The 27,783-nt window shown below is 42.4% G+C and overlaps 1 protein-coding gene across 7 annotated transcripts in view; it reads left to right on the forward strand.

Annotated features, from left to right (window-relative positions):
* The window catches only part of LOC310742458 (uncharacterized protein), a 155,518-nt gene that overhangs the window by 63,070 nt on the left and 64,665 nt on the right, over positions 1 to 27,783 (forward strand). The window contains exon 4 of one of the 7 annotated variants that reach the window (XR_014538456.1): positions 169 to 271. The exons of the other annotated variants lie outside the window; for them this stretch is intronic. The gene's annotated coding sequence lies outside the window, so the exon portion shown is untranslated. Of the gene's footprint in view, positions 1 to 168; positions 272 to 27,783 lie in introns of those variants that run through there. 7 annotated transcript variants of the gene reach the window in all.

Raw genomic sequence — 27,783 nt, forward strand, 5'->3', positions numbered from 1 at the left:
TCCACCTAATAAACACATTTTAATACACTGTTTTGACTAATGTGCACATTTTTGCAAGAAATTTCCCCTAAGATAATGCATTTATGCCTATTATTTTCAGTAAGATTTGGCTTTAAATGCATACTGAACCACATTTCTCCTCCATCCCTACTTATGCTCTCTCAACAGGAGTCCTTTGGGCATTTTATCTGCCTTCAGTTCTCCCTCTCCCCTGCCTTTGGAATGCAGAATTGGGCTTTAAAATAAAATTAAGGCAATAAATAAAACCTGCAAAACAATCAATCAGTAAGTAATTAAATTAAAGAAATCAGTAGTATGCAATACCTCCCCCCCAAACCCCTAAGAACCTGCAAAACAAAAAATAATAAAACCCCCTCTGTATAGCTCAATGGTAGAACACATACTTTGCAGACATAAGGTCAGAGTTCAAAGTTCAAATCCCTGGCCCCACCAATTAAATCAGAGTGGCCCAACTTTTCATACCAAGTGGGCCACAGAGTATTTTGATACAGAACCTGCAGGCACCACACTGCCTTGTCATGCAGGGAAGGAGGGAGCAAGGCCTATGTTACAAGCTGGAGTAGGCTTGGAACAGGTGAGGGTCACATGCCTCGTCAAGCCCAGATGCTGCAATCTGCATGCAAAGTCCAAAAGGGAAGTGGAGCTGAAGTGCTGTGTCTGCTCAACTGCCCATGTTGATGGGCCTCAGCTTGTTCCAGGATCTCTGTGGAACTTTGAACACATGGATTGACCCTGGGCTGGGGGCTTGACATATTGACTTGATACCAGGTAGGCAAGGGGTTTGGGATGGGGGTGGGATCAAATGTTGCTGAGGGCCACCCAAAAAATCCTTGAGGGCCACATGTGGTCCTTGGGCCATGATTGGACCAGTAGGACTGGGAAATATCTCTTTTTGACACCCTGGAGTGCCAATACCTGTCACAAGTAGAGAATACTGGGCAAAATGATTTAAGTCAATGACTAGCAGCCAAAGGAGTAAATCACTTCACACTTAAAAACCACCTGTTCTCTGTAGCATCAAAAACCAACAGAGCCTAGCATCAAAAACCAACAGAGCAGGGGATGGAATGACTTTTCCCTTGAGAGGAAGTTCTACAGTTCTTGTGCCACCATTGAGGAGTCCCTGTTGCTGGTTAGTCCCACCATATTTCAGTGAGCAGTGGCACCTGGAGCATAGCCTCTGAGGAACATCTGAGGATATGGGTGGTTTAACAAATTATTTTAGTTATCATGGTCACAACCACTGAGGGTTTTAGTTTAAAGGTCAACACCAGAAGTTTGAATTGAGCCTGGAAGCAACAGGGAGTCAACAAAGATGTTTTAAGATTGGCCACATAAGATCCCTGCAGCCTCCCACATCAGCAAATTGGTGTCTGAATCATGAACATGCTGAAGCTTCTGAGAACATTTGAAAAGCAGACCCATATAAAGCGTCTACAGTAGCCCAGTCCTAATATGATTAAAACATGGGTGTTCTGTGGAACTGGCATTTCTTTTCAATTGCCCTAATACCCATGAATTCAGTTTCCTAAACTGCTACTGTTCTATAAGAGGTTGTTGGCATCTGTCTTGAGACAATGGAGTGCACCTTCAGGAATGAAGTCCAACCAGTGCAGCACCTAAGTGACATCTGACAGGCACAAGCCTTTGTAGCGTGTATGGAGGTCCTGGGCTGCCCCAACTACAGTATTTGGGAATTGGCCTTTAACCCCGTACAAAAAAGGGATACAAATGCTAGCATGAGAAGTCTAATATTTTGACCCTACTCCCTTGGCTCTCACTTCTGAAGATCCTATTCCCTCAATTCCAGGATAAATACAAAGTTCAGTGGGAACTTTCACTGTAGCTTCTCTGCTGAGTAAAATGTTGTCTCTTGCCTTAATTCTGGAAATAAACTGATCCAAACTAACCCAAAGAATTTTATTCTTTTTGTTCCAATGCAAAAGCACATGAGAAGGAAAGAATCTATCCTCTGGCTATAGTTCACAGGCCAGGGAATATTTTTAGAGTATTTGGTTGTATTTCTTAAACATTAGAAAAGGAAGATCCTACTGAACATATAATTCCCCAATGAAATTTCCAGACTCCAGCACCACTCATAGAAGAATTAGAATAGCTGACACTCCATATCCTTAAAACATGTAGACGTTGCACCTCTTGCTCCTGTCTGATTCACGTCCACCGTTGGTAGCCTAGGACTTCAAAAAGCTAGCACAGGAGATTGTAAACATCCAATCAATGATAATACATTTAGTCTTCAGGAGGGGAAAGTTCTCTTGTACTCAGGTAGATGGACCGCTGGTCCAATCCCACAGGCTCTTCTTATGTTCTTATTTCTATTCCTTCATCAACCAACCTTCACTGATTTCATTTAAACTTAGCCTTTACTATGGAGTTATTCAGCATCAGTCAATCAGCCCTAAATTTGCCATTTCAGTTACACCAAAACCTGATCCTTCCTTACAGCGGCGTAGCGTGGGTTGTCAGCACCCGGGGCAAGGCAAGTAATTTGCGCCCCCTAACCCGGGGCAAGGCAAGTAATTTGCGCCCCCTAACCCCTAACCTGCTGCCGCTGCCAGCTTCTTCTTGCTGCTGCCTGGGCTGGGGTATTTACGGTAAGGTAGCCACGGCGGCGGCAGCGGGTCCGTGTCAGGTGATCTGAGGCGAGTTGCCGCTGGCGCTGCCGCCCAAACGACGCCGCTTGCCTGGAGGAGGAGGAGGGCAGAGAGGCGAGGAAAATGCAACATGGCCCAGCAGCTGCAGCAGCAGCAGCAGCGGCAGCGGCGGCGGGGCTGTGAGGAGGGACTGCCTGGCGCGCCCTCCACGGCCCTGATGCGCGGGGACCGCGGCGAGTGCTGAGAGCCGCTGCCTGCCGGACGCCTTCAGCCCGGACGCGTGCACAGCTTGTCGGTTCCGCCAGACATGGGGTTCTGCTACAGCCTGCGCCCGAGGCTCTTTGGTGACTCCGGAGGCGGCGAGCGCGCCCCCCCCAGATGTTGCGCCTGGTGCGGCCGGCCCCCCTGCACCCCCCACGCTACGCCACTGCTTCCTTATTCCTCTCCCTTCTCTCTATTTCCCTCAGAGAGCTACAATTCCCATAGTGGTTTAACCATCAACCCTTATTCCCAGAGCAGTCTGGGAAGTGTGGCTCTGTGAGGAGACTAAGGGTCTCCTAACAACTTTCAGCATCTTTCAGCTGCAGTTCCCATAATTCTTTGCGGGAAGGCATTGTTTAAAGTGGTATGATAGTGCTTTAACTATATAGTACAAATGGTGCATAACTGAAGTCATAGCATGCTTACTCAGAAGTAAGTTCCAGTTAGTCTGCTGTCCTGAATAAATGGATTTGGCCATACATCTCCGTTTTCTGCCTATGAAGTTAATTAGACCAGCAAATGAAATATTTCTAACTGCTATGAAAGGGCAAATATTTCTTTCTAAAAATTAGAATGCAAGCTAATTTGTTTTAACATTCAATAATAAACTTGTTCCTTCTCTACATGCCTTTGCTTTAACCAAACAGACTGTTAGAATGTACTGCTTAATTTTAAGCACATGAGTCATGGAGTCACATTATGGGCACATTTGCCTCAGCAGCAACTGTGGGTTTTGTTGTGGGAATTCTCCCTGGTTTGGATGGGTTTTTTCACATGTTTTTCCAAGCAAACAACTCCCCAGACTATTGTAAACTTCTGCAAGAAACTCACTGCTGCAAAGTGTAGCCTATTACAAGATACATCTAAATGCATTTCCTGCAGTACATACTGCTGGAAAAGAATACTTTGTGATAATGCCATCTCCCACCTGTCCTGGCTGCCAGGAAAAGGAAAAAAATACATAATATGGATATCGACACACTGTATAAAGAACAATGCAGGCGCTGATTAAGAACATACAAAAAGAGGGATGGGGATTCTGTTGCCTTCCAGATGTTGGACTCCAATTCCCCATCAGCCCAAGGCAGCATGACTGGGATCTATGATTTGAACAACATCTAGAGGGCCACCAGTCTCTCATCTCTGTACTAAAGTTAGATCCAACTTTAGCAGCATGGTTCTAAGACCCTCTTTACACAACACATTTTTTGGGAGGGGGAACCCCCTATGGTTTAATGTTTTTGATAGTGAAGCCTACCCCATGTATTTGATGTTATTGTTCAGATAGACCTTTGCAGAAGAATGTGTAGCCCCCTTTTTCTTCCTTCAGTTGTCCCTCGCCTGCTCTTTGAGTCTCTTGAAGCGCTGCAATATCGATGTTAAAACGTTGCAGCTCTCTTGCAGTGATGGCAGTTCTGCATTCAGGATGCTCGCTGTCTGTGTTATCTGACAAAGTCTGTATATTCCATGTTCCAAAGTTCATTTGTCTTTTATGACTGCTAGGTGGTGACCCCACTGGGCACGGTAATCCAGTAAGGGGAAAAAAGGAGGCAGACTGTGTTTAGGCACCTTTTCTAGCCCCTCCTCCTTTTTGGGGTGAGCAGAGTGGATCCTAAGTAGGGCTGCTCAGTCATGGATACAGCTGCCAAGCTGCTCAACTACCTCGTTCCTTGAGTCAGAATGACTGAATCTGTATCCACCGAATTTCTAAAATGATCGTTGCTGCTATTATAGAGTCCTTCCAGATGAGGGCTTAATATTGCAAATTGGTCATAGAAATATTGCAAACGGGTCACAGATATTGTAAATGAGTTGTTGGCAACCTTTTAAAAAAAAATTGTTGCATTTTCTGCAGAAAGGGCAGATTGGGGGAGGGGATAGAGGCTGGCATTTTGGTACTGTCAACTTTGCGTAGATACTGTGGAAAAAGCTGCATGCATGAGAAGCACAAATGCCACAGCAAACAGTCATAGGCAAGTGTGTTAGAATTCATACTGCCTAAAATGTAAGCTTTCCTGAGATGTTTGCATGCTTGCAATTACTCAGCAGGAAGTAATCACAGTGCTTCTTTATTATTGCTAAACAGGTCCCAGGCCTGAGCCATGCTATTTTTAAAAAAAGTTCTAATTTAAGCTTTAACCAAACTAAGTTCCATGTAGGAGGTGAATAATGAAATAGAACCCTTCCATTGTGCAGATGGAGCAGATATGACCGAGAGTCAAGAAAAAAATTGTACATGTTTCTTAGAATTGTTGAGAATCCAAAAGGTCACACACACTTTGGAGAAAGAAAATAGGAATGGTTTTATCCTCTTTCCAAAGAAAATGTTTCCCTAGTCCAAGGAATTAGAGATGTCCAATAACATTTATGTTCAAGAGCTCAGTACCCCCATTCCCATCCTGGTGTCTCTTGAACTTGCTGCTGGGTGGATATTATGAATCTAGGAATACAGTATCAGAAAGTTATATTCAAGTGAATTGGGTGAATTTTGTGTGTGTATTTAAATAACTTTCACATCACAAACTCAAATACATACATGCCTCCAAAGACCTTTAGCTCCAGGTGAATAGGTTTTTCATTTGCACTAAAGTTTTTTCTCACATTCCATCTGAAATGTTCTGTCCAGAATCATCTTCCTTGCTTGTTGTCCTGTTTTAGGAACTGGGACTAGTAGCCAGATCCAATAAAGCAGATTTTATAGTTCATAAGGTGATGGTTGCATTTGATAATGCTATTTTAGCCATTCATCTTTGTAAGTGATACAGCTGCTTATCATGCATGGGAAGAGTCTGAAACCTCCTGTCTTCCCTCTGCAAAGTGGTTTAATTCACTTTTGGGAAGCAAGGAAAATTATATTGGAAGAACTAGAGGTACTGAAAGAGGACTGTTGTTTACCCTTTAATTTTAGTACTTTGCCTCTCATAAACTCTCTATTCCTTTATTGTGTTTCATGCTCCATTGTCGTGAATGATTATTTACAAATTGGTGGAAATTGTGTGATCTGATAAAACAATCATCAGTTGGTTCTAACTTGCTTTGAGTCATTTACAAAAAGGTTGGAAACAGTATTAAAGATCTCACACCAGGGCTATCAGCCCAAATCCTATTTCACAGGGGCATACCCAACTGAGTTCAGTAGAATTAATTCCTTACCCATACTTCAGAACTATAGGGATGTTACTTCTGGAGCATATGAGTGGGTCATTGGGCTGTTTATTGCCAAGCAAAGGAACACTCAGTCCAAAAGACCCTGCTTTCCCACTCATTATACCAAGTTGAACTGATACTGAACTGATTTTTCCATTGGAAAGTTAACCCCTTGTCTCTGAGCTATATAGTACCCCCAAAAAATAGCCCTATTTGATTTTGTTGTACTTCAGTAGGATAGCTGTTCCAAACCATTCCAAACTTTTGAGCCTGAGGAGTTTTGTAGATCTCAAACTCATTCCTTAACCAAGTAAGAATACGAATTATCACATAAAAAAGGGAAAGAGTCCATTCCAGTGAGGAACGAATATATGAGCTTAAGTCTGGTAGACCTTGAGCTTCAGTTGCCTGTTCCTTTTGTTCATGACATGACCTGCACCTTTAATAGTATTCCATGTTGTGGTGGCTGTTCTGTTCGGTGACACGGACATGTGTGCGTGTGTCCATCAATATTCTCTTCCTTTCAACTGCATCTGGGGAGTAGAGCAGGGAGGAGAATCTGTTCACCACATGCCATTTTTGAGATGTAGCATGGTTTGGTCATACATCCTCTTAAAGCGATTTGGCCACTTGTCATCTGGAAGTATTTTAAAAGGCACCTCGAGGGGGGGGGGTGGATAACAAAGCAAATAGTGCTGGTTTACCACAATGGAACAGATATGGAATGTGATCAGTTAGCTGCAAGCTACAGATAAACACACACACTGAGGAGCCAGCAAAGACAAACAGAAACCATGTTATCATCCGGTCAAACAAGAGGAGTTTGGAGTAAATTGATGGCATTGTTTATATATTTCTCTCTCCCCCACCCCACCCCAAAGAGGTAGCTGAGAGGTTTTGAAAGTCTCTCTCCCTCCCTCTCTCTCTCTCTCTCTCTCTCTCTCTCTCTCTCTCTCTTATAGGCCTCCAGTAGCTTTGGTTTATTTTTATATGTCTCTTCTGGGGTTAGGTGGGTCATATTATTTATTTCATGAGATGTGTTGTGTATTCTTTTGTATGGAATGCAAAAGAATAACTGGAGTAACCATAGGACTATCATGTTTTTATCACTTTAGGTAAAACAGCATAATTCTTACTCTTAAATATGTGTAGTTGGAAAATATTACTTTTGTTATTGCCATTGTACTATGAAGTCATTATATCCTTTCTCACCTTTCTCCTGTATCTGATGCAAATAATGTGGCTTATAACTAGCTTAATTTTAAGCTTAAAGAACCTTTTGCAAAATGAGATTAGTTCTATCCTATGTAAGCAAGGGTTGACAGGTTTTGAGTAGCCAACTGAAACTTTGTCATCAATAGGATGTACCCTTGCCACCAAGGAGTGGAGTCTTGTGTCTGATTTCATGGTGCATCTTTGAGCTCCAACCACCCAGCAGGCACATAGAAAACCCATGTGCCTTTTCAGCCCTTTAGCAGTTTCAAGCTGGAAGGAATGGGACATGTGGCATGACGTCAAAGACAAAGAGAAGCTCCTCTGCTGCAGTGGTGGGTTTCACCAGCCACTCTGGGCGGCTTCCAACAGAATATTAAAATACAATACTCTATTAAACATTAAAAGCTTCCCTAAACAAGGCTGCCTTCAGATGTCTTCTAAAAGTCTGGTAGTTGTTTTTCTCTTTGACATCAGCTGGGAGGGCATTCCACAGGGCGGGTGCCACTACCAAGAAGGCCCTCTGCCTGGTTCCCTGTAACTTGGCTTCTCACAGCAAGGGAACTGCCAGAAGGCCCTCGGCGCTGGACCTCAGTGTCCCGGCATAATGATGGGGGTGGAGACACTCCTTCAGGTATACTGGACCGAGGCCGTTTAGAGACAAGTTAACATGCCTGCACTTTCCACCTCCAGTTAGAAGGCAAAGGTTTGCTTTGGCTCTTGCACCCAGCAACTAGAGAGCTAAAACAAATTACAGATGTCTTCCCATTCCCATTCCCACTTGCCTATTGTGTGTGTGTGGTTTTTAGATTTCATTTTGTTCTGATTTTCATATTTAGTTTTAGTGATTGTTTCTTGATCATGATTGTAATGGTTATATGGGGTTGCTCGTGCGTAAGTTGCCGCCACTCTTGGCGAGGTTGCCTGGTTAAACCTTTTCCTGGCTGGACAGCCCTTCACTTTGTGGCTGTTTCAGTCGCTAGCAGAATCCATCAGTGGGCGTTTCATGAACTTCTTCCAGCAAAGAAGTTCTTTGACGCCAAGTCTACGCCTACTTTCCCTGCACGGAAGTCTTCTGCGCAGGGTGGGTGTGGGTAGCGGAGGACCTGTGCTCTCCCCGCTGGTCTCCGGTGAAGAGTCCTGGAGCCCCCTCTCCGATTCCCCCATCCGCCCCCCTTTATCCCTGGTGTTACGCTGATTTCCTTCCCCAGCCGATGAGTCCCCTCTCTCCCTGCTGGGCCCTTCTCCGGCATTGCTTGGGAGCCTTGCCTCCACTCCTGGCTCCGATGTCAGTTCTCTGACAATGATCTTATAAGTCATCTGAAACCGTTATTTTGGCATTATGAATAAGCCTGACTAGATTTTTATTTTTAAATATTCCTGCGTTTCTTATTAAAACCAGTTCACATTTTGTGATCTAAAAGCTTTAGGAGCGCCTGACTGCACTATGTGGTTTCAGGAGGTCTGTAATCTGTTGGTAGCCCCCCATAACCTCCAGACTGCCCTTCCAAATTTTATTCCTAAAGTCCAATGTAACATGTTTATTATTCTGTAAATCGCCTATACTGCCAGTGTTGTGTTTTGTTCTGGTGACACTCAGTGGTACGCAGTGCTGGCACTTTTTTTGCTAGAAAAAAAGGGCTGGCTTTGGGTCACTTTCCGAGAAAAGTGACTAATAAATGCAGTTGATGATGATGTATAGGGCTGCATTGTAGTTAATGAGGTTAATGTTGTTAATTAAACCAGAGTTTCATGGGTACTTAACCATGAGGCAGACACTCTTATGTTCAAAGTGGGTCATTGTCTGCAATGGAATATGAGTGCAATCCACTCCTGGTACTTAAGAGGTATCAGTTGGGATCTGTCACTTAGGGCAAAGTACCAAGGTACCAACCTCATTACAAACAGCATTACATTAGCATAGTTTAAAATACCTATGTTTGTCTTGACAACAAAAGTGGGTATTCTGGGCTCTCCTCACCCCAGTTGTTCCTTGTTCATGCTAACATTTTAAAACATGTCCTATAAATGCAATATAAAATTGAGCTGTAACTCTGTCAAAATCTATGTGGAGTCCTTCTTCACTGGCTCCAATCCTTTTTTTCTTCCAATATTGTATAGACTTCTTAAGTCAAAGAATCAGCTGATGCTATTGAATTCATGGGGCGTGGGGGGGGGGTTTCACTATACAGAAATCAGGTGATGAAAATCTGATATTTCTTGACCTGACTGACCTCCTTGAAAGGCTCGGGTTTCTCCACATCTGCATCTGTACTGCAAAATTATAGTTGTTTAGTATTGGTATAGCTGTTTATGTACAAGAAGAACAAGCAGGGAATGAGTCTAGAATAAACATAATGTCATTCATACAAATCTTGATTACAGTAGGATAATCAAACTGGCACCAATGGAGAACATTGAATGCAAAATAAGTTAACCTGCCAACTTATGATGGTGGGGGGAATCTCAGACTTTGTCCTTACAGTACATAATAAGAGTTTGCTGGATCAGGCCAATGGCTCATCTAGTCCAGCATCTTGTTCTCACAGCAGTCAACCAGATAGATGCCTATAGGGAACCTGAAAGCAGGACCTGAACACAACAACAGCATTCTCTTTACTCATAATTCACAGCAACTGATGTTCAGAACAACTGATTAAACACAGCCTTTGTGGCTAGCAACCAATGATAACCTTATCCTCCACGAGAGGAGCTTGTGTATGGTTATGGCATGTCAAAAAAAGTTCATCTAACCTCCATTTGCTTATGGAGTTGTGAAAGCTGGTTACTTAAATGTAGAAAGTTCCAGAAGCAAATCAGAATGCAGATCTGTCAGTGTCTATTTTCTCCATTTCACCATCTGCACAAACTAGGCGCATGCCGGAAAGGAGAATTTCCTCCATCTCAGAATGGTTCAGGGAACTCTGGGAAAAGACAGGAGTGCCTGGCGTGCTCTGGTCCATGGGGTCACGAAGAGTCGGACACGACTAAATGACTAAACAACAACAACAACAAGGGGACTGAGGGTCTCCTAACAAATCAAAGCAACCTTAACAAACTGTAGCTCCCAGAGTTCTTTGGGGGAAGCCATGACTATTTAAAGGGGTATTGTAGTGCTTTAAATGTATAGTGGGAATGGGACCTAAGGCTAATTATTGTAACTCCACCTACCAGGGAGTAATTCAGTGGGACTTATTTCTGGGCAGACATGGTTAGGATTATCCTGTAAGGCTTCAATCCAATGCTCACTTGCCTGGAAGTAAGTTTTATTGAAGTCATTAGAACTTCTGAGAAAACAGATTAGGTACCCCTAAGTTCTCAATTCAAAAATCCCAAATGGAGGAGGGGGGAAACAGCTGGGGTCCCCCCCCCAGTTAGTTTGTGTCACACAACAATTCATGAATTCCACATATAATTAATTTGCCACTTCATTTTGAGAAGTCATTTTTAATATAAGTAAAACTCTTGAATTCTGAATGAAATGTAGCTCTCAACATCTTTTCTTTCAACATGAAATAAAATTGTGACTAGTTTTCCACTGCCGTTAGCACTGCTGAGGCTAAATTGGTGTAGGATTTGGTGCAGACAGACTTCTGGCTGTTAACACCTTTTCTAACACTTGATCTCTTGGATGGGTTGAAGCAGATCCGATAGCTATAGTGCTGAACATTGTGAGGGTAGCCAGAAAGCTGTCTACACTAGACCTCCCCACATTGCTAATGCTAATTCTGCCTAAACTGGTATTAACGGTAGTGGGAAATTTGTCAAAAATTTCCACTTTATAGGCTGGGCTATGGAGTCTGCAAAGGGAGTAGAGTGGACCTGCAGGGAGGAGAGGGGCAGGATGAGGTGGAGCAATGGCATCCTACCTAACACCGTTTGGGAGAAATTGGATACACAGACTGGATTACATTTTCCATTGTGTATCCACTTTCATTAAGAAAAAGGGTGCAAATTTGTCCATAGGTTTTTAAATAGCTGTAAGCAATATTGAGCCAATTAATCTCTTTATTATGGTCAATGACCAGTATTCAAAAGGATACTTTGTACAAATGCATAAAATAATCTCAAATGTAACAATAAAATGACTAATGGTCATAATTGTGCTATGGAACAAAATAGTTTGCTAAAATTAGTCCCTGGTAAGTTTTACATGCTGTAGAGAGATATGTGTTCTGATCTGAAAGGAGTAAAAAAGCACAAAATGTATCCAATTGTCCTGGGAATTTCCATAAAAAGGATGAAATAACAATTGTATGTATATCACAATAAAAAGAGCAATACATATGAACATAGATTCATAGAGTTGTTGAGTCTAGTTCTCCAGATTCACAGGGACTTTTTTGTTGATAATAGGGTTTTGTGTTGTTGTTGTTGTTTAAAAAAACTCCCATCCAGAACTGCTGATGGGAGAACATTTCTAAGCAGTATTGATGGTTGTGTGTTTTGATTTCCAACTTTGTAATTTAATTTCAATATTGGGGCTAGGATGAATGAAAGAAACCCTACCCATTGCCAATAATCTTACCTGACACATAATTTTTAAAAAAAACAAACAATTAACCATATTCTTGTAAATAATGTGTATGTATGCTGTCTGTCTGTCTGTCTGTCTGTCTGTCTCTGTACATACCCATACCCAGAAAACACACACAAAGAAATATTCTAACATGGAGCATTAAAGTGAAGACCTCTGTGTGGAGAGAGTGTGTAATGCTGTTCCGCCAAGGGCAATCAATCCACTGGGAGTCCCCTCTCTTCTGCCAGAGCTGGATGTTTCTGTGACAATTGCACCTGCTCATGCTCCCTACAGCTAAGGCTCTGTATTGTGTTCTACTGAGCCTAAACTATGTAAAGGAGGACTAATTCACCATTTATTTATTTATTTATACATACATACATACATACATACATACATACATACATACCCAACCTTTGTCCCTGATAGGGACTCAAGGCAGCTTACGGATAAAAATAAGAACTTCTAAAAATATAGAAAAGGCCATCATTAAAAGAACCAATTAAGCATACATACCATACATACGAACTATTAAAACCATACAAATAATTAGAATAAAAACAGTATGAATTGCCCCATGAATCATGCCCCATGATAGCTTAGAAATTCAAAAGCCATATTTTTCCATCTCAAATTTTGCATTGGAAAGGAAAACAATTCAAAATAATTTTTTAGAGGTAGCACTGTCTGTGAGATATTTGCTCTCACCCTTTTACAGAAGCGTCTTGTTGACTAGTGAACTTAAAATCAGGGAAACTTTGTCCAAGACCTAGCCCATTCTGCTTTCTTCAAGATGGATAATATGTTAGCAATATAATACAGAGAATCCTTGCCATGTAAACCACGAATTCAGAACACAAACCATTAGACCCACAGGAGAGGTTTGTTTTATCTGAGCTGGGAAGAAAAGGACCTATGAAAACAACCAAGTTGCTTCCAATTCAAATTATCAACTGGAGGGATTCTACAGCAAAAGAACAGAAACAGATGTCAGGATTGCAGTCCACTTGGTTTGCAGTTTGTTCCCTTTATGACAAAACCTCAACTTTTCATCCCAATCTGGTTCAGGGGAAGCTCTGAAGTAACTGGACACTATTTGGCTTTGCTCTTCATCCTTCCTGTAGATGTTGAGTGACTTACCATTCCTCTGCAGTAGTGTGGTCCCTGCATTTACAGTGCTTCCAGTAAATAATCCATTAGGATATACTAGCTTCCTTTTGTGTACAGAAACTACCTCTATGGGGATTTTTGAATTCCTTGTTTTGAGGTGGAATTCACCTTATGGGAAAAAAAGTATTGTGGATCAAACCAATCAACATGGTTTATGGAAAGTATGCTAGCTCGTTTTTTGTAGTAGGATAAATGAATGTTTCTTCCAGTGTGTTAATACAGACATTTCACCACTCCTAGAAAAAAATGGCATAAATTGGAAGTGACAATTGATTTAGCAGACAATGAATGAGCTCTCCATGTTCTTTCTTTAGCACATTAATACAATTAGCAGACACTGTTCAAGAATGACAAAGCCTTTGCTAAAACCATCCCTTGCTTTTAAAGAATGGCTAGATTACCCATTGGGAGATAATATATAAATTAGAGTCTATTTATGTGAAATATTGTTCTGCCAAGATTTCAGGGTTACTGAAGATTATCAATAATGTCAGTGTCTATTCTTCATATGGTCTGCAGATTCCGACAGGATACAAAGCTTGAAAACAGTCTAGGACTGTCAAAACTTAAAATCAGTCACAGATGTTCCAAATAGGTGAATCTTTCATGCCTGAGAACAGTATACACCCCCCCAAAAAAAATTCAAAAGTTGCAGTCCATTGGGAAGTTCTCCTGTACAAGAAAAAAGAGAAACATTTCATGAATTTTGCCTTAGTCTAACTAGACTGTTACATTGCTTTATTAATAAACAGATCACACACTTATTGCTCCCTTTCTCTCTCAGAAACATACAAATAAAATTGCAGTATATAAAGAAATATATGCTCAACACTTAGAACAATGTCAAAGTGATAAAGATACTGAACTCCCTTTGATTTCTAAGATTTAAGTCTGGCTGGTTCTCAAAAAACATCTGCAGACGCTATTGACCCAACCAAGCAATAACCATGTTAGCAGGAGCCCAATTGCTCAATAATTATGGTGGTGTCAGCAGATAAACTTGACTATACTCATTGATCCACTTTTGCGAGGGAAGCAAACATGGTGCCCTTCAGATGCTGTTGGACAACAATTCCCAAGACAGAATGGTCAATGGTGAGGGATGATGGGAGTTGTAGTCCAAAAACACCTGGCGGGTACCATGTTGGCTGCCCCTGCAATGACACGTGGAATGACACTCCACTTCAGGAATAAATTATGTTGATTCCTAGGTGTGGGCACTTGGCACTAGTTCCTAGTTAAACTGAATTGCAAAACATTCATTTAAAATTAGTGACTTACTTCCTCTGAAGCAAATGGATTCTTGTCAATTAGAGATGTGCAAAGGAAGCTTTCAAGGGTAGGAAGAAAAAAGGAATGTTGTTAGGAAAATTAAGCTGCTGCTCTCAATTAGGTGTGGGCAAAAGGAACCTGTAATTATTTTAAGGTATTTTGCATAATTTTCTTCAGTAGACATGCCAAGCTTTCTCCATGTCTTTCTATAGTAATTAACTGTGAGTGCTTGCATTATTCCTTAAACAAAAACAAAAACCCCACAACAAACCAGTACCAATCTGGAGCTTTGATCACTGAATGTTCTAATTGGATACATCCAACAGTAAATACTGCAGTCATCAAGGCTCTTTGGTCTTATATCGCATAACACAAAAGAGTGAATATTAATTGCCTGTTGATGCCAACGGCTTTCCTTCAAAGTGGTCCACCAATATGCACCCAATGTCAGCTGAAGTCCATGGCATGGATGCAATGTTTAAGCAGATAACATGGCAAAACGTGTTCATTGTGCTCATTGATCTTAGGATCAGCTACTTAATTTAATTAGCTACTTAACTTGATGACATGTGATACAGGCAGCACCTGGTGGATGAGGAGGGAAGAGCCTGGCTTATACTTAGGACTGGAGTCTGATGGAAATGGAGGCAGAGCTAATATCAAAAGTTCTCATCATGTAGAGAAAGAAAGAAAAAGCCTGGACCTTGTTTCTGGTCCATCACCTGTTTTTACTCCTCCTAGACTACCTGAGAAAGACAGTAACAGTGCAAATCTGTACATGTATTTTCAGGAATTATGTCCCATGGAGTTCAGACAATGCAGTGCAATATGTACTTAATTAGGAGTAAGTCCTACTGTAATGGTGGGGATCCAGATGTTCCTGGACTCCAACTCCCATCATCTCTAGCCAGCATAGCCAGTTAACATCTGGAGGGCCACAAGTTCTCCACCCAGTCTTAATGCATTTAATGAGACTTCTTTCCCTCCTACTTATAGTACATTTAGTGTTTCCGTCTTAAACCTTGACATTGCGTAGACAGGCGGAGTCCCCAGATCCCGCGCAGTCCCCCCGTCATGTGGAATAACGACTCAAGACAACGTGCTATGGGATTAAATTGGCCACAACTTTATTAAATTTCAAATGTGGGTAGACCTTGGCTCAGGCATTGGGCGTTCTCCCTCCCCAGTCCCCAGCCGGGGACCTAGGGAGCATCAGGGTTATCCAGTGTGTGTGGGGGGGGATGGGCCGGCTCTGGAGAACATATGTTCAAGCAGAGATAGCCGCCCCCGTAATGCCGCCGCCGCAGGGGAGAGCAATGACGACCTTTCGGCGTACGGTCAAAGCCTCCCTTCAGAAAACCCCTTTAACGGGGAACCCTGGTATCGCCGCCGCAAAGAGGAAGATGGACAAAAGGATTCCGCCCAAGGCCTGATACCGCCAAAGTTGTGACGTTTTGCTACGGGAAAGGCGAAACCTGCCAATGCAGGGAAATTCCTTTCCGGCCCTTTAACAGCGACCTTAACGTAGCAGCGCCCGCATACCTGTGAAGAAAAGTTAACCTGCAAAACCTGTGAAGAAAAGTTAACCTGCAAAATAAGACATTAACTGAGGGTGGGTAGGGTGGGAGAAGCTCTGGAGCCAAGTGAGGATTCCCAGGTAAGATCCTCCCTCTATTGTGTGGGCAGGTAATCCCTCCCCTACCTGGCCTGGTCTCCTTGGCAACGCTTCCCCCAGGTGGGATTGGACAACTGACTGAGGTAGGCGGAGACCTCCAGGTATCCCACCTGAGGGAAGGCAAAGCCAAGCCTATGCTGTTGGAGCCGCTCCAAATCTAGGGGCTGCACGCGTCCACGCAAAGGGCGCCCCCCGTTTTAAGCGGGGAGCGGTCATTTCTAGCTAAATTTCTGAGACCCAAGAACCTATCTTCCAACCTCAAAGCACTGACTAGGATGGTTTCTACAGGTCGAGGACCCTTCACAACTTTTTCCTGGGAGAAACCAGATCTAGGAGTTATTCAGTTATGCGAAGATAAAACTCTGCCCAAGTGTGCCAAGAGGATACTGTGGGAAAGGAAGCTATTGTAACCTGTGGGATGGATAATGATCCTTCTCCGTGGAATGGCTATTGCACTTTCACTTGTATCACAGAACTGAAGACTCTATGCCATCCTGCACATAGCAATAAGTGAGTGTATGTTTGAGAGGGGGGAATTGTATGTTTGTCTCCATCATTTCACACTTGTGTATACCTTGGGGGCAGGTGGGGATGGACAAATCTATGTTTTGATCTCTCTCAGTTTCTCTTTTTGTCCCATCTTAGGTTCAGATCTCCACATCAGTTCATGATTTTTTTTTAAAGTCCTCACAAAAACTTGCCAGCATTTTAGAGCACACTTCCCCCAATAGACACATTTTTACAAGCACTCTTTCCTAACATAGCACATTCCTGCATGTTGCTTTCACCGATACACACATTGTTATACACACTTTCTCTGAACATATACATTTGGTTGGAAGTACAGCATTGCCAAATTCAGAGGTGTGAATTTGGAAGACTGCTGTGTTTCAGTTCATGAATTGCACCAGTAAATTGAGCGTAAATTAGGTTTGCATTAAAATGTGAACCGAACCGGATTTCCTTTTCATCCCTAAAAGGTTCACAAACCCTGTAGTAATGCTGTAATGAGAATAGTCTGGGATCTGAACCATCTAATGCCACAGTGCTGAAACATCCCTGGCTTCAGGTGCATGACAAAGAATACACTTGCATTATGACAGTGGGCAAGAGGTAAGGACTAAAGGGACTGCAGAGCCAAGTAATGGTGCTGGTGCATTTTTAAGCTGCTGTGGATCAAAGTTATTTCATAGAGGGGATCCCTGGAAGCATAACATGGAGGTGCTCTGCGTCTCTTTAATGCAGAATTTAGGGCTGTCTAGTCTTGCTAAAGTTAGATCAGCTTCCATAAATTTTGCAGCCTCTGCGGGTAATGAAACTCTGCCGAACTCTCCTTTTAGGTCCATAAAACACACCACAGTGGACCACACAGTATTCTCACAGAGGGCTTTCCTATGAGATAAAAGCTGAATTACACCGATCTGTTACAACCCCAATGCCAGCAGAAACACCCTGCAATCCTGCATCAATCAGCTGCAGTACGCAGGGGTGGTCTCTGACTTTTGACTATATGAAAGCTGCCTTGAAATTTCACCATGAAAGAAAACTTCAGTAAGGAAGCTGGTTTCAATTGAAATGAAATTTTAGTTGAGTTTTTTTTAATATTATTATTTGGGGTGGGTTTGAGGTAATTGAATCAATTTTTGCAACAATATGTGGGGACTCAAATTAGGTAGACCAGACAGTGACAGCATAAAGAAGCAAGAGAGGAAAAGAGAAAGGGGAAGAAAAATTTCCTTGGATTCTCTGATTTTGATGCATCTTTCTTAGAGAGAACTTACACTGCATTCAGCACCATTTGCACACTAGCTTTTGACCAGCGATTGCTGTCGTGAACATGTACAGTGTGGAGAGGGAACATCAGCAAGCATGAGACACAGAGAGAGCTTTTCCACACTTACCATTTAGAGTGATATAGCTGCTGTTTGATCTAATTTTTTAAAGCAAATTTGGAGCTTACTGTCTGCATCTTCGGTCAATTGCGGCTATATATGAGTGAGTGTGCTTTTTCCTGTCCACACTAATGGCTGCTTGTGACCAGTTTGAGAAGAGATATCTTTCCCTTTCAGCATCTCTATTTTGCCTAACATCCAGCCTGATGAAAAGTTATAGAGATCTCTTGTGGTTTGTTCTAATAAGGGTATTCCTGCCCGGTGGTGTATTTTGAAATGTTGTTTGCGGACCAATGTGGCTTTCTCTTGTTTTTACTTCTCCCCTGTCTTCTGCTTTGTTTTGTTTATGCATAGTAAATCATACTCATTCTGAGAATATCTGTGCCTACATCCAGTTTAGGAGTCTTCCACAGACTCCATTCTATCTCTCTATCCGTTTCTTACAAAGTCAAAACTGGTTTGCCAGTGCAATTCCATCCACTGTTAAAATACTTTTTAAAAAATAAATCCTTTTGTATGTTTTGGGGAAGTGAGGACTGAGGAAGAACTGCTTTAGCCCACCCAGATGTTGGCCATTTATGTATATTCTTACCACAGAGGCTGGGAAACCATTTGTGGGACAAAGAATAATCTGCCTCTCTGAGCACAAAACATATAGATAAGCAGCATTTTAAAGGTGAAATGTGAAGAAGACAAACAATTTGACAAAAGTTTTGGAATAAATCACTGACCAACATACACTCCTGAGTCCAGCCTCTCCAATCAGCCAACCATTCATTGAAGCTATTCCTTTAAATATTGTGAAATCAACTAGTAGAGTTTTCCCCCATGAGAAATATTTTTTTTAAAAAAACGGTTGTCAAATAACAAACAGAAACCAACAAGTGTCAGCGGGCCCCTATTTAAAATGTGGGGGTACCGAGCATGTCAGAAGCATTGCGGTGTGGCACTGCGATGTTGGCTTCCTATCAGTGGGGCTTACTGGGATGGGAAGGGGTTAGGCAATGGGGACTCTCAAGCTCTGGGATTGTTGAAATAAAATTAACCCATTTGACTTGTGCCACTCAAATCTGGTCTCAAATTGGGCCTACTAGACCCAAACATTTTAAGCAATGTAGGCTAAAGTAACTTCTGGGGCCCCTTCAGGATTAGGGGCCCTGAGGCTTAAGCTTCATTAGCTTCCTAGTAGGTCTACCCTTGCTTCTTCAAGGACATGAAGATGGAGGAGAGCAGGGGAAACGGTGACAAAGAGCAAGGGCCTGTTTCCCTTGCCCTCTCCTGCGCAGTAGTGAAGATTGGGCCCCGAGAAAAAGACTGAATGGCAATGGTGAGGAGAAGGGACCCAATTAAGGAGGAGGGGTTAGTAGGAGCTGGAGCTGGCGCTGCTTGGGAATGGAGCTAACAGACACAATCTCTCTTCCACTATTTGCATTCAGTTTCCCCTATTTCACCCATGTGAATAAGGCTAATCTCTCACTTGGCCACATACTTCATTCCACAGAACATCTTGACTCAATTCTCTGCTATAGTCTGACACTTTTTTTGTAAAGAAGGCTACCTTTAGATTTTCTTTGTGTGGTTTTCTGGCACCACCAACTTCACTTCCTGTTCCGATGATAGCAGAACTGAAAGGTCATAGGTAAGTTTATCAAGCAAAGAAGCAGGTCCTCCACCTTCTACCCAGCCTCTTGCATTAAAAAATTATGGCTTTCTTGGCTCCCTCATTCCATTGATGAACTCCTCCTATATCTAGGAAATAGTTCATAGATGCTTAAACTAAATGGATTGTTTCTTGCCCTGTATTTCTTCCTTGAAATGTGGTGCCTGGATTTCACTGAAGTTATGGAAAGTAGGGCTGCAACCTAATCTACTTGGTTAGTTTGATTAATCAAGTAGAAAGTTTTCCAATGGACTAAAAAAGACACCCCTCCCACCCATTAATTGGACAACATATGGTTTTAGATACATTGTTCGAATGGATTGTTTTGATGAGGGTGTTATTAAGACAGGCTAGTAATATACTGAATGAATAAACTTAAGGCAAGTAACAATGATAACTGAAGGTAGCATGTCCCATCTTAGAAAAGTCTCTCTTAGACTGCACCCACACTCTATACAGGCATAGGCAAATTCGGCCCTCCGGATGTTTTGGGACCACAACTCTCATCATCCCTGACCACTGGTCCTGTTAGCTAGGGATGAAGGGAGTTGTAGTCCCCAAAATCTGGAGAGCCGAGTTTGCCTATGCTTGCACTATACATTTAAAGCACATTTAGAGCACTCACTCCAAGAAGCTTGTGAACTGTAGTTTGTTAAGGGTGCTGGGAATTGTATCTCTGTGAGGGGTAAACTACAGTTTCCAGGATTCGGGTTTGGGATGCAGTGTCTTTAAATGTATGATGTGTAGGCACATGCATGCTCCATCTAAAAGCAAAGAAAGTACAGTATGCTTTTTTTCTTCAAGACTATTGCTTTGGTAATGCACAAATATATGCAAATATAATTGGTTAATTGAGTTGAAACTCATTGGATTAGTTTAGCAATGCTGTAGTCCTTTGTACACTTACTTGAAAATAAACCACTCTTAATACACTTCTGTACAAACATGCTCAGGATTGCACTGGAGGATGGAGAGGAAGGGCTGAAGCTCAGTGGGAGAACATATGAAAAAGGTCCAATGTTTCACCCCCAACATCTCCAGGAAGGGCTGGGAGAGAGCTTTGTCTGGAACCCAACGATCTGACTATGAACAGCTTCCTATATTCCTAAGATTTATTTAAGAGGGTGCTTACTTTCAATTATCTACCAAAGTGAATCAGCTTGACAAAAGTTCAAACACAACTGAGATGTCCCTCTAATCGAGGTGGACTTAAGAAATGTACATAGCTACTTCAGTCATTTTCAATCAAATACTAAATGCTGCCACAACAGTTGTAAAGCCTACGTTGGCTAGAATGTACAATCACAGGAACGTTTGCTGCTCTCTCCTACATTAACAATAATCACCTGCAACACGCATTGCTCTCCTGACTTGGAGTACCTAGTGGTGAAGTGCCGCCCTTTTTATTTGCCACGTGAGTTTAATGTTGTTATAATAACAGCGGTGTATATACCTCCCGATGCAAACACTACTACAGCTATGGGCCACCTGCTAACTGCTATTAGCAAACAGCAGCGGGCCCACCCGGATGGAGCATTTGTGGTTGCTGGTGATTTTAACCGAGCCGATTTAAGGACTGTGCTTCCTAAGTTCCACCAGTATGTTGATTGTCCCACTAGGGGGGGAAATACCCTGGACCGAGTATATAGTAACATCATGCATGGATACAAGACCAAGCCCTTGCCCAATTTGGGGCAGTCAGACCACATATCTTTACTTATGATACCATCATATAGACCTCTCGTATGCAGAATTAGACCATCAACTAGAGAGATACGAGTGTGGCCAGTAGGTGCATCTGAGCAACTTCAAGATTGCTTTCGGAGCACCGAGTGGTCGCTTTTTGTGGAGAATAATGTGGACACATACGCTTCAACAGTACTGTTCTACGTTAAAAGCTGCATTGATGTTGTCACTACCACCAAACAAATACGGGTGTTCCCTAACAACAAGCCCTGGCTAAACAGGGATGTGTATCTTCTGTTAAAGGCAAGAAATGCTGCTTTTCACTCTGGTGATGCGCAACAGTATAGAGAAGCCAGAGCCAAATTGAAAAAGGGCATTAGGAACGCCAAAGCTATGTACTGCCGGAGGATTGAAAAACATTTTGAGAGCTCCGACCCTCGTCGAGTATGGCAAGGCCTGCGACAAATTACAGGGCAAAATATTAAAAATGAACTGGCCAGTAGCAGTGCGCACCTGGCTGATCAACTGAATCAATTTTTTAGTCGCTTTGAGGTGGGAACTGGAACTACCGTCACTACAGCATTGGCTACTAGCACATCATCAGAAACTACTACTGATAGACAACCATTTTTATTACAGACCTCTGACGTACAACGTGCCTTTCGGAGCATTAACAGTAGGAAGGCAGCTGGACCGGATGGAATCACGGGACGGGTTATTAGGGACTGCGCTGCAGAATTAGCTGGGGTATTTACGGACATTTTTAACCTATCCCTGTTGCAGGGTTCTGTCCCTACCTGCCTGAAGACATCGATTATAGTGCCAGTCCCCAAGCAGTCAGTGGTGGTATCTCTCAATGACTATAGACCAATAGCTTTAACATCTGTCGTTATGAAATGTTTTGAGAGATTGGTGCTAGATCATATTAAGGCTGGTCTTCCATCCACTCTAGACCCGTTCCAGTTTGCATACAGAAGAAACAGATCTACTGATGATGCTATTTCCATCGCTGTCCATACTGTACTGAGTCATCTAGAACGACAGGGAACCTACGCAAGGCTGTTGTTTGTGGACTACAGTTCTGCCTTCAATACAATTCTGCCAGACAGGTTATTTCTTAAAATGACCAATTTGGGTATACATCAGAAGATCTGTCTGTGGGTAAGGAATTTCCTGACTGATAGGCCGCAGACAGTGAGAATGGGACCTTACTATTCTTCTACTCTAGTATTAAGCACAGGAGCCCCTCAGGGATGTGTGCTAAGTCCCTTTCTCTATTCCCTGTACACATTTGATTGCACCCCACTGTATAAGTCCAACACAATCATCAAATTTGCGGATGATACAACAGTGGTGGGGCTCATTAGTGAGAACAATGAGACTGCTTATAGGAAAGAAGTACAGGGGTTAATTCAATGGTGTAAAGAAAACAATCTTATGCTTAACACCAAAAAAACCAAAGAACTCATAATTGACTTTAGGAGAAAGAAAAGTGTACTTTTACCATTGTACATAAATGGCGAGGAGGTGGAGAGGGTTGGTAGTTTTAAATACCTGGGCATTTATATCTCTGAGGACCTCTCATGGACTGCAAATATTAATATGGTTGTGAGGAAGGTGCAGGGGAGGTTGTATTTCCTGAGAATGCTCAGGGGATTGAATCTATCTCAGCACCTACTTCTGTCCTATTATCACAGTACCATCGAGAGTGTCTTAACCTATAGTGTATTATCGTGGTATGGGAGCAGCTCCGAAACGGATAAAAAAGCTTTACAGAGAATAATTAAAATTGCCCAGAATGTTATTGGGCTCCAACTACCAACCCTGGATGAGATCTTCACGTCTCGCACTTTGCAGAAGTCACACAATATCCTGAGAGATCCCACCCATCCTGCTCACAACTTCTTTGAACTGTTGCCTTCGGGCAGAAGATATAGGACAATGAAAACACGAACCACACGCCTTCTGAATAGTTTCTATCCAAGAGCTCTGATTGCACTAAATAATGATCTCAGGGCCAGTTGCAAGAAATAGCAAGCAGGGAGTAGGAAGGAATGAGATAGGTTTAGGTTATGTTATGCCTTAAATAGGTTATGTTATATTCTGGATTATGTTATGTTTTATAGATTATGTCTGAATAGGATGAGAGTGTTGGAGATACGTGTAAATGTGTATGTGAACCCGGTCTTTGGGGGGGTGTTTGATTTTCGTTGTTGTGTATACTGTGTATATACGGACAATGACAATAAATTTATCTTATCTTATCTTATCTAGGTTTTGGGGTGCCCTTGGACAAAATTCCACAGTGGCCTCTCTCCTCCCTGTGATAACCCACTAATTCTCCCTCTTCTTTTGGGCCTAGTCTCCATCACAGTCCAGAAAGAAAGAACAGATGAGCAAGCAGCCAGGGACAACTGCCATTCTCCTTATTGTTTGCTGGTGCTCTCATGGGCCAGAGAGACAGAATATATGAGCAGATTGCAAGTAGAACAGCAAGAGAGCCAGGGGTCTCTGATGGTCAGTAGTGGGGCCCTTGCTGAGAGATGGGCCTTGGCAAGTGCCCGTCAATATTGACCTCTGATGACCACATGTGTCATAAATACCAAAAAGAGGATATCAAATGAGCTCTTAATATGTCTTGTGTGAAACTGCCCCAAGAATCATCTAGCTGTCTACATTGAATTCTGTAAGGTAGCAGACCCACAAAACTGTCCTTGGTCCCTGCCTTGATTAGAGCTCCTTACTGTGTAACAGATCATCCTCCGAATAGTTGGGGTGGGAGAAACTTGCTACACTAAGAGGTTGTGAAGAGAAATCATTTCAGTATGTAGATCTGCAAAATATACATAATGTCATATTTAACCATCCTCTTTTAACGAAGTGCAAACATACACATGCACACACACGTACTCATACAGACATAGCTATTTATACTGCTTGTTTAATCCATTTAGTAAAACATCATCTTGTCAGTTAAGGCAAAACTTCAAGCTTCAGATTACTTTAGTCTGTTACAGCCGCTTTCATGAACAACATGTGTTTATGAGTGGGAAGGCTAGGCTTCCAGTGTGTTAAGATTTTGTTTGTCAGTCATTCGTCGGAGCCTTGCTGTTAATAGCACACAACGTTTTGTGGTTATACCGCAATTTAACCCAGGTTTTGTACATACAAACTAGAACCTTGGTGGTCTGTGAAGAGCAGCCGTTGAGGAGAAAGGTATTATTGGATGAACCTGTTTTGTGGCTTGTTGGTTGCAGATTGTATAACCAGAATAATGTTGAAAAAATGCACATGAAAGAGTGTGCAGATAATGGTCCCCAACTTATCTGGAATTTCTGAGAACATAAGAAAAAAGCATCCTCTTTGTATTGCTAGCTGGGAGGCAAGTTAAAAACAAATACCATGAAACTGATGAAAAGACAGGGGTCTAACAGGGGAAAGGAATACCGGTGTATATAATCCATCTAGAGCACCATATAAATTCTGACACATACATAGGGCTGCCAGGTTAGGAGCATCCCAGACCCTGAGATTTCAGAGCCCAAGCCTCACTGATGTCATGGGAGTGGGCTGCAGTGATATCATTAAATCTTTGCAATAATTTGCAGAGATGGAGGTTAATTAGGAGATGGAGGAGGAAGGGAAGGAGCTCACTCCCCCCGCAGAGACACTATGCAGTAATTTGCAGCCAGCTCCTGCCATCCTGAAGCTTGCAAGCTGCACATGTGGTCTCCTGGATTGTTATTATTTTTTACAGTACTCATGCTTACCTGGAGATTCAAGCCTGCTGTCTGAGGTATCCAGGCAAACCTGGAGATTTTAGGTCAGCTCTGGGGATCTGGCAAACCTATCCAAAGCTCCTATATGTGCACGTTTCTCCATTAAGTTCAGCAGAGGTGACCACTCCATCCACACTCATCTCCAAGAGCTCTTGTCCCCATAATAACTAAAAAGAGAAGCTGGCACACCTACCAAAGGACACTGAACAACATGCTTATTTACTTGAATAGGAAGGTGGAGGGAGCATTTAAAAAATGTTTTCCAAATTATGCTTCTTCCCATAGGTGCTGTCAAAGTAGTGGCACTGGCCAAAGCTGATGGGAGTTAAAATTAAGAACATCTGGAGGGCGCCAGGTTAGGGAAGGATGTTCTTAGGCAACCCCATATGTTTCTAGGTCTAATTTACTCTAATGATTCCGTATTGGATAGCAATGTTACATGAGCTCTGAAGTTCCAAGATGAATTCTGGAGCATGTGGTGGTGTTCTCCATAGGCAAAACCAGCCTGTGTGGTATATGCACAGAACCAGAATCTTAAAGAAAAACCTTAAAAAACTGTGGCAGTCCCCCACCCCCGCAATGTCTTTTTTTTTTTTTACAAGCCAGCCCATTTCCAGGAGACACACGCCCACATCAAACTAAAACTGACACATGATGACATAAGTGCACAAATTCAATGTTTGAGTAGGAGTATGTCCATCTACCAGGGTAGAAAACATCTATTCAATTGGTGTTGAAATAAGAACTGTGGTTTTGCTGGGAAAGGCTTCTACAAAGCACAGCTGAAAATATTGCTCCAAGCTAGGACCAAGAGTAATTTTACACATGGGGCCTTCAATATTTATGGGAGGGGTGGGGAAGCCTGGGACCCAAAGCAGACTTACCAGGACACTCTGTCCAGTCCTTGGGGCTCTCCCAAGGGTGCAGCCTTCACAAGCCTTGTTCAGTTGTGTCTGCTTGCCTGGAACTATGATGGTACCTCTAGGCTGCATTGATGGAGAGGTGTGCATAAGTGTAGAGACTGCTGACCTCTCTGTGACCAGAATGCACTGTGCAAAGTACAAAGGTCAGAATCACATCTGTTATTCCGCCCACTTTTGCTTCTCCACCAGCTTTGTGCCTCTGGCCTCATCTGCCACTGGCATGTCTCCGACCCCGAAGGTTATCCATAGGGGAATTCAGCCCTTATGCTGAAAAAAAGGTTCCCCACCACACCCAGATTTTTGTGAATGTATGGCCATTGCTGGCTGAGCAAAACGAGGCCTTTGTTTTCATTCACCCCTTCAATGTTCTGTTTATTAGCTTGTTTGCTATGTAATATAGTGCCTCCATTAAACACTGAGAGTGGAGGCAGAAATTTGGTGCACAAATTCAAGGTATAATTCTGTGTTTCTAGTTCAAACACCAGCCTGGCATCTTAAAGATGGGAAAAAATATCATGGCTTAAACATCTGTTTTCATAGTGCATCTGATGAAATGGATGTTAGTCCATGAAAGCTAATGCAGTAATAAATTTATCATTATGGTACCACAAGACTATTTGTTGTTTCTGCTGCAACAGACTTAGGACCCTCATGATGACCTATTTATTGAACATTCAACCTGATTTGGCTGCACAAGCTGATGTGGAGGTTCAGTTATATCTTGTCTTTATTGAACATGCATTCTGATTTGTTTGCGGGGAGGTTTTGCAACAGTGAGCATTCCTCCTGCATTCAGGGGTGTCTATACATATTCCAGGTAATTGTTTGTTCATTCCACACTTTTCTATGTAATTCCTCATCACTTTCCAAACTAGAAATGCCTGCTTCCTTTTTGAAAACTGGATTTTTTGCAGTTCAATCCATTTTAATTGTGTAAACCTATATTTCCTAGCATGCACTTGAATCCCACAAAATGCTGGCAGTTTGGAGGTGCTGTACTTCGCAAGTTAACAAAGAATACAAGGCACTGGTTTCTCACTATATGTTTTCATCGCAACATAATTTCAGCAAAAAGTGCTTGAGGCTTCTTGAGTGAAAATGCTTTAAGGCAAAACATGGAAAAGGCAAATATATAAACTGCTGTTGGCCAGGCTGTGGAAAAACATAAGCTCTTGAAAACAGAATATTTCCATGTTCTGTGGGATGGTTGACATTACCGGGGTGGAATGACCGATGTTAGGTGTTGGTGAAGAGGTTCCTTATGTAGCCAGTTAGAACTTATCACATGGACACATGTTATATCAATGAAAGTTGCTTTCAAAGAGGTTGCGTCTGTAAACTAATTGCACTGGCAGCTGATCAATGGCACCTCTATCTTAACAAAGTAATGGTCTTCTAGACAATTTTGGCTAGCAGAAAGAGTTGCCATAGGTAACCTTAGCCAGTCACTAATCTGCCCCACTTCCCTGCTTGCATTTCCCCCGTCTCCTGATTTCTGTTTTATTTGGTTATTGTCCTTGCATGTGGTCCAACATGAACTTTAGAAGACATAAAGCAAATCGCCTGGGAAGGAGGTGGAGTTTGTGGGATATGAGGAAGTCTAGAATTTAATATCTGGACCATGTCGAGATGCTTTTTTAAATGGTATTTTATTGGATATTGTTATATTGCCAATGGGAAAATGCTCAATAAAGCAGTTAATAAAAGAGAAGACATTTTGTCTTATAAATATTGGAAGCCCTCTGTGTCCAAGTCCCTGCTGCACTCCTCACCACAACAGCACAGTTTATGCATTCCAGCACAGTGGTTGCTTACTGGGTGGCCCCCACCTGGCTGTTCTTCCTCTGTTCTTATAGAAGCTGCCTCTTTCTCTCACCTGAAAGCTACAATTACAGATGCAGGCTAGGTAACAGGAAAGTGCACCAATAAAGAGACTACTGGCCCACAGGAT

Source organism: Podarcis filfolensis (assembly GCF_964270895.1).
Source record: "Podarcis filfolensis genome assembly, chromosome: 9".
NCBI lineage: Eukaryota > Metazoa > Chordata > Lepidosauria > Squamata > Lacertidae > Podarcis > Podarcis filfolensis.